This window comes from Tamandua tetradactyla, chromosome 3, assembly GCF_023851605.1.
Source record: "Tamandua tetradactyla isolate mTamTet1 chromosome 3, mTamTet1.pri, whole genome shotgun sequence".
Classification (NCBI taxonomy): Eukaryota; Metazoa; Chordata; class Mammalia; order Pilosa; family Myrmecophagidae; genus Tamandua; species Tamandua tetradactyla.
The window spans coordinates 94157727-94167153 of NC_135329.1; positions in this window are offsets into that span (position 1 = coordinate 94157727).

Consider the following 9427-nt stretch of genomic DNA (forward strand, 5'->3'; position numbering starts at 1 on the left):
GTTTCATTGCACCAAAGGTTGTTGCATCTTGAACAGTTTGTAGACAAAGAATGTTCAGCCGTACATTCACAAATCCTTGTGGCAGGGATTTTCTGGTGTTAGTCCAAACATGAGGCAGGAAAGATCAGTTCCTCACATGTTAATCCAGGCTTGTCAAAGAGGAGAGGGAGAGAGCAAGGGATCAGATGGCAGAACCGGCCACTGGTCAGGTACCCTGCTGACATGATGGCCCAGGTCAGCTGCATGAAGATCGCAGCCAGGTTAAATCTGTAAGAAACAGGAGAAGGGAGCAGTAACTAATCCTGACAGGGTGGTCAGGCAACCACTTCCCGTGGGAGGCATTTCTCTCAGCCTATTTGCAGTAACTTATTTTTTCCTTCTAAGACCATCCAGTCAGTCTGCCCCTCTCCTTGAGCTGTAATTCCACCCTTTTCCCATTGATCTGAGAGCCTTACCCATATTTTTCAGTCACCCCTTCCTGTTAGAAAGGATTCCCTGAAGGTGTCCTGATAATCAAATCAAAAGGGACTGGTGGCCCAATCAGGGGTAGACATCACCTACTAACCTCCAGTATGTGAGTGGCAGGTCCTGCCATTGGCCCCTGGATTGTCACCTCCTGTGTGTGAAGCATTTCTAGACCCGCTTCTGCCATCCCACCCCTCCACCTGGCAGCCCTAATGTACCACCGTCCTGCAAATCATCTGCAGGGTATAATGGGGTAAAAAGCAGAATGATCCCCTGAAAGTGGCTGGAGAGTCCCAGGTGGTGTGTCCTTGTTCCCTCCTTCAGGGCCAATCCTCATCTCGATGGGTTTAAAGGTGGATGTGCCACAAAGCCTGGGTTCCTTCCCCACCCTTGTCCTCTCCCTACATTTCTCTTCCAGGGAACTGCTGAGTTCATCTTACAGAGGACCCTAGTAAGGCGGAAAGTCCAACCAGTAAGAAGAGTTGTCCGGGTGTAGTTATCAAAGCTCCTTTTTCAGGTGGCTATTAAAGTTCTCCACAATGCACTCTTGTGGGTGGTGAGTGAGCTGGAAGGTCCATCTAATTCTTGGGTCTTGGCCCATGTTTGAGTGGTTTGTGCAGTAAAGTGAGGTTCCTGGTCAGAGGAGAGGTCATCTGGGCACCTGAAGGGGTGGCAAAGCTGCTTTTCCAAAGCATCCCATGTATGTACTGCATCTGCACCATAAACTGGAAAGCAAGGCCATAGCCTGAAGAAGTGTCTATGGTGACCAAGATATAGAACACAACTTGGGATGGTGGGCGAGAGCCAATGTAGCCAACTTGGTCATGAGTGCCCAGTGTGGCCCCTCTGGGAATAGCCCCTAAAGGCTCTTTTTGGGCTCCGGCTTATAATTGATATCTCTCACATTGGTAAAGAGCAGGTGGGACCTCTTTAAATAAGAGAAGTGTTCCATGTTCCTGGGCCCATAATTTCATGGTATGCCAGTTTGAAGCTATTATGTACCCCTGAAAAAAACATGTTCTTTAATCCTCATTCAATATTGCTAGGTGGGACTTTTCTGATGTGTCTCCACCCGTTCAAGGTGGGGTTGCTTACTGTAGTCTTTTAAGAGGGAAGCATTATGAAAAAGCTTCAGAGACATCAGAACCCACAGAAACCCAGAGAGAAAGCTAACAGACATCACCATGTACCTTTCCAGCTAAGAGAGAAACCCAATTATCATCAGCCTTCTTGAACCAAGGTATCTTTCCCTGGGTGACTTAATTTGGACTTTCTATAGCATTGCCTTAATTTGGACATTTGGACATTTTCACCACCTTAGAACTATATACTTGCAACTTAATAAATCCCCCTTTTTAAAGCTGTTCCAGTTCTGGTATATTGCATTTCAGCAACTTGCAAACTAAAACACACAGTGTCTGAATTTCCATGTCCAGTTCAATGGTGATTCCATCTAGTGGCAGAAGCATCATGTGAATTCAGCTACTTCACTGACGCCACTAATGGTAAATTCAATGTCCTCTTCCTCCTGGCAGGGCTCACCCTCTCCTCTTTCCCAGGAGGACCTGCAACCTCACCAGATGTGAAAAACAGCTCAGTACATCCTTTATCAGTGAGGTCACTCCAGTGATGTCCATTGTGACAAGGGCACTTGCTACACATCAACATTAGTGACACATATGGTGCCCTTCCACGTGCCAAATGTTTCCAAAGTTCTCTTCACCACCTTGGGAACCTCTGATTTTCCAATCACATTCCCTCCATGAACGTGATCAGATGCTAAGCCATTGGTGATGGTCCATGAGTCAATAAACAGGTACATGGGGATGCATGGATCCAAATATTTCAGGGCTAAGAGGACTGCTCACAGTTCAACCCATTGGACAGTTTTTCCAGTGCCAGAGATGGTAAATAGTCTGCCAAAGGCAATGGAAACAGAGGCTGCTGCACAATGGACACAGATGACTTCAGCTTCGCCAATCTGTCAGTGAACCAGCACTGAGCATCATATGGGGTATCTGTGACTTGGAGTCCCCAGAATGCCAATGCAGGGAGAAAGGGCCCTCCTCTACTGAAGCAATGGGATCATAGCTGAAGGGAAACCTCTTCCACCCACTCATGCAAATGTGTCACTCACTGGGGGCCTGGGTGGGCATGATCCTGAATGTACAACTTCCATTTGATGATTTTCTGCTCCTGGGCCTTGCCTGGGGAAGAGTTCTGACCACCCAACACCCAGAACACGATGGAGAATTCTGGCTTCAGGAGAAACTTGAAGCTCTCAGCAATCCCCTCTGACCCAACAGTATGCCAGAAGCTGCTTTAGGAAGGAGAAGCAGCACTAGGCTGTATCTGGGAAACTCCTGGTCCAGAAGCCCAAGGTTCTGTGAATTCCTGTTCCCTCCTTCCACAGAGGACCAGTTATTGCAGGTCCAAGTGACAGAAACCTTCAGCTCAAACAGAGGTCCAGGCTGCATAGGTTCTAGAGCAGGATGGCTGAAACGGCCACCTTTATCTCCTGCAGAGCCTGCTCCTCTTTCATTCCCCAGTGGAAAGCACCTGCTTTCCATGTCACTTGACATAGGGATGTTAGGAGGATATCAATATCACGCCAATATGAAAATAGCACAATGTCTGGGACTTCAATCACCAAAGGGGGCACTTCTGCATTTAAGCCCCAATATAGTATAGTCAGTAGCCACCCTCCACTTGCCTTCTCCACTGCCCACTGGGCTGTTACAAGCAGAGATAGTGGAACAGAGGACACCTGCAGATAAAATGTCTTTTACGGGGCCTTTGTCTCCCCAGGGAATGATGTTGTAACTGCCAGATAATGCAGCAAGGAGATGTGTGTTCTGGGGGTGCATGGTCTGCCACTTGCCCAAACGTGATGGCCAGAATTTGCTGGGATAGGGAAGCACATACTCGGAGTCACAGCTGGAAGGCACAACAGTGTAGTCTGTTCACTCCTACCGTGCATTCCCCACTGGGAAACATGGTCTTAGAAGCAGAAAGGGGACCAAAGGTATGACTCACAGGGTGGCAACAACCCCCCTTCCCCACATCCACGTAGAATGCCCAAAACCTTCCAATGCTATTCACCATCCCCTCCCCGTTGTGTCCTATGGCCTTCCAACCCCAGAAGGTCTGGGGAGAGAACCCCACTCCCACCCCACCAGGGGCCAGATTCCTCGGTTGGGCCTCAGGGAGAGACAGGAAATCTGCAAACTCTGCCACTTCCTCTTCCACCTAGACCTGAGCTCTACAAGTGGAGTCCTCCAGGGGTACAGATGGCCCCAACCCACCCTGCCATCCCAGGACCCACTGCAGGCTCCCCAGTCAGTCACCAGGCGGCCACTCCCTTAGCATGGAAACCCCTTCCTCAATAGGGGAAGGTAAGATAAACTTGCTCAATGACATCACTCAGGGGAAGCCCAGGAGTGAGGAGCTAAACAAGCTCGTTGCCCCATTCAAGGGACCCCTTTCTAGTAAAATCATCAATGTCCCACCTTGAACTTGGAATCTGATGAGGGACTAAATTCCTTTGGCAGGAATTGGAATATCCATGTGCCAATTCCCAGTTGTCACAACTTCTCCTTCGTTACCTCAAGGCTGAGCTGGAATTTGGGGAAGGTGCCTCATGGGGTGTGCCATCTGGCATCCTTTAGGACCTAGTCACACCCATGTTCGGGGCAGCTCCTTTCCACTGCCCAGCTTCTTCCTTTCTCATCTCCAATTGGAAAGGCTGTTAGAGGACCGCAGAATGGACAGAGGTGGCAGAGACTTCTTCATTCAACCTGCTTAATCAGGGCACTCCATATTTCCCCAGGCACCCTGTTCGGTGCTCTAAAATCTGTGGAGTGAGTTGTTACAATGGGATTTGTCATGGAAACACAGGCTCACGGCACAACAGAAACTTTCAGCAAATGATCCTTTATTATACAGAATTAAGAATCCAGAAAAGGCGCATTTCCTCATCACTTGCTTAGTACAAAGAGTCCAAAAGAGCAGGGTAAGAAGTTTCACTATGGCGGGTCTCCTAGGGTCACTAAAAACAGTTCTGGGTTGAGGTTGAAAGATGGCAGTTCCCTATGCCCCACTTCACACTGGAGAAGTTAAGCCACCTCGGGGGGAAGGGTCCTGCTGCTGATAAGCATTTGGGACTGCTGGTTCCTAGTTCCTGGGTCTAAGGTCTGACTGGGCCTTTTCATTAGACTTAACATCTGCCCCAGGTTGTGGAAGGGCACACAATAGAAAAGGAGATGGGAACAGTGGAAGGCCAGAGGTGGCTACTTACTGTGTGCTAGTGAGTTCCCCAGAGAAGGAGGTGGGAGTAGGTGAGGTCTGGGTGATGACTGATGGAACTAACAAACTGACCTAACCTGTCGTGAGTGATTGAACTTCACCCCACTGTGGCGAACTGGAGAGCCCCACCTGCCTATTCCTAACAATCTCCGATGCATACCAAATGTTTAACCACAGAAGTGTAACCACAAAAGACATTGTTCTTTTCTTTTTATTTTTCTTGGTTTCAATAAATTCTGCTCTATAAGTATTCCACTCTCCCTCCCCTTAGCGCGGCTCTTGGTTCAGTCAGCTTGACTGTTCCTCGGGCCGTCCCTCTCAAGCTGTCTAATAAAGCTTGCCTTGATCCATTGAGGTCTGCCCATTTCTTCTTTTCATACATTCTCCTCCTCTACTCTCCTTCACTTTCCTTTCAATGACCACTTAACAGGGGTCTGTGACTTCTGTTAACATGGTAGTTGTTGAAATTATTGCAAAAGGACGAATCCCAACACTGCTCCTGGAAAGTGTGGGGTGGATGTGGGATATCTTGGGCCGTACCTGTGTAAAATAAAGAGCCTATAGAAATGGCTGTGGAGAACCCAGTGTGGAAGCCACCAGCTGCTGCCTGGTATACACCCCTCATCCATTCGTCCATGCGGATTGTTTAGCAAAAACGGCAAGTCAGGTTTCAAAATATTATCTAAATGCAGTGTGGTATCCTGGATTTTGGATCCTGGGACAGAAAAAGGGCCCCATTGGAAAAAGGACCCTAACAAAGTCTCTATTTTAAAGTAATGTATCAATGTTAATGTCTTAGTTTTGATGAATGAACCGTGGCCTTTTAAGTTGTTAGTGTTAGAGGAAACTTGATGAAGACTACATGGGAATGCTTTGTACTGTCTTTGCAACCTTTCCATACATCTAAAATCATCCCCAATAAAAGATATATTTAAAAATAAATCCCAAGCCTGACGTCTTATTTCCCCAGCATAATGGATAAGCAAGGCATGTGATAGAATGGTCTGTGATTTAGTCTTCAGTGGTCAGACTATAAGACGCAGAGGAAGCTACCTTTTAAAATATCATTTTCCTTCATGCTCCCATCAATATGCAAGCCTCACTTTCCAAACCTCACCTAGCCCTTCTACCTCTCTCCCTGCAAATAGAACCTGGCTATGCATCTGCTTCTTGTTCTCCATCATTGTTATTTAATAGCATTGGAAGACTGGTCTCTGCCTCTTCTCTGACCTCAGATATTTGCATGGCTGACTTGATCATAGCAAAGAGGGCTCCACAAAAATTCCTGCCTCCCCAGGATGCCCTCCCTAAACCCCTGATCTTATGGAGTAGCGTGCCTGCTCCCCACCCATCCCTCACTATTACCTTATCTTGTTTAATGTCCCCGGCATTTAGCTCCACGTAAAGCCCCTTTGTTCAATCACCTGTTCGTGTGTTCATTTACCTGTCTAAGATCTGTCTTCCTCCTTCAAGGCCGTTAGCTCTCTTCATTTGGGACCTTTCCTGTTTTGCTCACTGCTGATCTCCAGGATCCAGAACAGTACCTGGCACAGAGCTGGTGGTTTTTACAAAGTAATAAGTGAATACACTTCTGGAGAGAAACGTTTCTGCTAGCACTTTTGTACTTCTTCCAGCTCCTAGGAACACTGCAAGAATAGCAACGTGAGACGAATTGTGGTGATGTCCTCTAAAATGATGTCTCAGTCCCTTACCCATCAGCGATTTAAAAAGACACTCCCTAGGAGCAAGTCTGGTCTAAGAAAGTCAGTCAAGTCACCAGAAGGAAAGAACATCCTGCTTATTTACAGTATCATGACACCTTCAAGTTCCTATACTTGTAGGAAATAGAATTTGAAAGTTTCTAGAAAACCGAATCAAGAGTCCTGATGCAGTGATTGGAGAAAGGTGAGTCAATAAGTCTGACTCGCAATTCTAAGGTGGCAAAATAGACGGATTTCTTTTCCTAGTGAAGTGGAACGTCTTTATTGGAATGAAAAGAAATTACTCATGTCTGCTTTTTGTTTTACAAACACTTGCTGTGCTGGGTTGAAACTCTTGGGTACCCCAGAAAAGCCATGTTCTTTAAGCCTCATTCAATATTAATGGCTGGGACCTTTTGATTAGGTGGTGTCCTTGGAGATGTGTCTCCACCTACTAAAGGTGGGGTTGCTTACTGGGAGCTGTAAGAGGGAAGCGTTTTGGAAAAAGCTTCAAAGCCCACACAGCTAGAGACCTTTGGAAATGCAAAAAGAAAATGGCCCCCCGAGAAGTCGTTTGAAGAAGCCAGGAGAGAAAGCTCCAGGTGTTGACCATGGGCTTTCTCAGCTGACAGAGAAATCCTGAACATCATCATCCCTTTCCTGAGTCAAGGTATCTTTCCTTGGATGCTTTAGTTTGGACATATTTACCTCTTTAGGACTGTAAACTTGCAACTTAATAAATTCCCTTTATAAAAGTCAATCCATTTCTGGTATATTGCATTCCAGCAGCTTTAACAAACTAAACACTTATCTAAGGTTTAATGATCTCAAATAAAAGGGAAAGACAGTCTGCCTTAAATTTAAATGTGTTTAGTAGGCAGGTAAAAGGCAGCATCTTCCTCCCCTGTCTGTGTATCCCAAGCTCATTGCCTATACACAGCGGTTATTAAATAAAAGACCCCAGCCCCAGCCCCATTCACAGATTAGGATGTTGCCCTGTCATCTGCTTACCACTGCACTACTCATATTTTACCATAATTGATTTTCTGTCTTCCCTACCACTCTGTAAGCCCCACAAAGCCATATTTATGTTGCCCACCATTTTATCCCCCCAAAAATAATGCTCAAAAATAGTTGCTAAATAAATAAATAGTTGGGACTGAACATATTCTGAGAAAGGATATCTCTACTACGGGAAGCCTAAGCAAGAAATTTCCAAGACTTCAACCTGTACTAAGTAGATATTGAAATAGGCTTCCACAGGCTTCCTCTTGGCCCAAGAGGATTTGTGAAGGTTTGTGATTAATTACTACCTCCCCAAATTCTCATAAATATTTTCTGAGTATCCAACCCAATGACATTTGTTTGTTCTCTAGAACAAACTGCTGACCTGGTGGTAGATAGGCCTTCTGTTAAAGGATCTCCGACTCCCAATATTTTGACAATTGATGCAAGTTAATCACTTCTCATTCCCTTCTCCCAAATCTAGAAAAGTTGACATCAGTAGCATTATCTATTACTTTTGGAAGGTTATCAAATCCTAAAATTAAGCATTTACATACACCTTGAGGGACCAGCTTCCCTGATCTACACATCTTTGACACACACAAGTTGTGGTTTTATGTTTGTTCTAGTTTGCTAGCTGCCAGAATGCAATATACCAGAAATGGAATGGCTTTTAAAAAGGGGAATTTAATAAGTTGTTGTTTACAGTTGTAAGGCCAAGAAAATGTCCCAATTAAATCAAGTCTATAAAAATGTCCAATTGAAGGCATCCAGGGAAAGACACCTTGGTTCAAGGAGGCCAATGAAGTTCAGGGTTTCTCTCTCATCTGGAAGGGCAAGTGGCGAACATAGCATCATCTGCTATCTTCTCCTGGCTTCCTGTTTTATGAAGCTACCCAGGAGGCATTTTCCTTCTTCATCTCCAAAAGTCACTGGCTGATGGACTCTGCTTCTCGTGGCTATGTCATTCTGCTCTGCTCTCTGAATCTCTCATTCTCCAAAATGCTTCCTCTTTTATAGAACTCCAGAAACTTATCAAGACCCACCCAAATGGGCAGAGACATGTTGTCACCTAATTCAGCTTAATAACCAGTCTTGATTAAATCACATTTCCAGGGAGATGATCTGATTACAGTTTCAAACATACAGTATTGAATAGGGATTATTCTGCCTTTACGAAATGGGATTTTGATTAAAACATGGCTTTTCTAGGGTCCATACATCTTTCAAGCCAGCACAATGTTTTTTTGGAAATAGACTCTACCAAACCTCACTATTAGTTGCCCTAGAGAAAAGAGAGCATCCCTCATTATCACTACCAAATCCTTGTCATACCCACAAATTTAATTGACAACAGAAAGGAAACAATACTTTTTAGTGCTTTCTGTATGAAGACATTGTGGGTTTTTTTGTGCCTAAGAGAGATGGAGATGAATTTCAAGGTCACAGACCCAACACTCAGGTGTATAGTCATGTGAATATACATATATAGTCAAAATGATACATTCCAATTTAAGCTGATATAAATACTTATATATATGTATATATTTTAACTGAGGTTTCTGTGTGTAATCAGTTTAAAATTCTGACTCATCCTTCAGCTTGCCTAATGATTAACAGCTTAATTTAAGTACACCATGATTTGTACGTGTGTTTGTTCATCATGGTTTTCCAGTCCAATTCAATGCGATTTCTAAAACAGTTCACTCACACTCTGTTTAAGCTCCCTCCCCAAGTTTTCTCTCTCTTCTTCCTTCCCTAAAATCACATCTAATCTCCGGGGGCTCATCCCTGCCACCCTATGTAAACAAATTAATTAAGATATCAGTGATTTTTCCAGCAGCTGCTCAGCTCAAATTGATCATTGCCAGTTTGATTGCTTATTGCTATTTAAGAAAAAATATTCATTTTGATATGAGCGTTCCCAATGTTTTTAATGTTGATAATTTTTA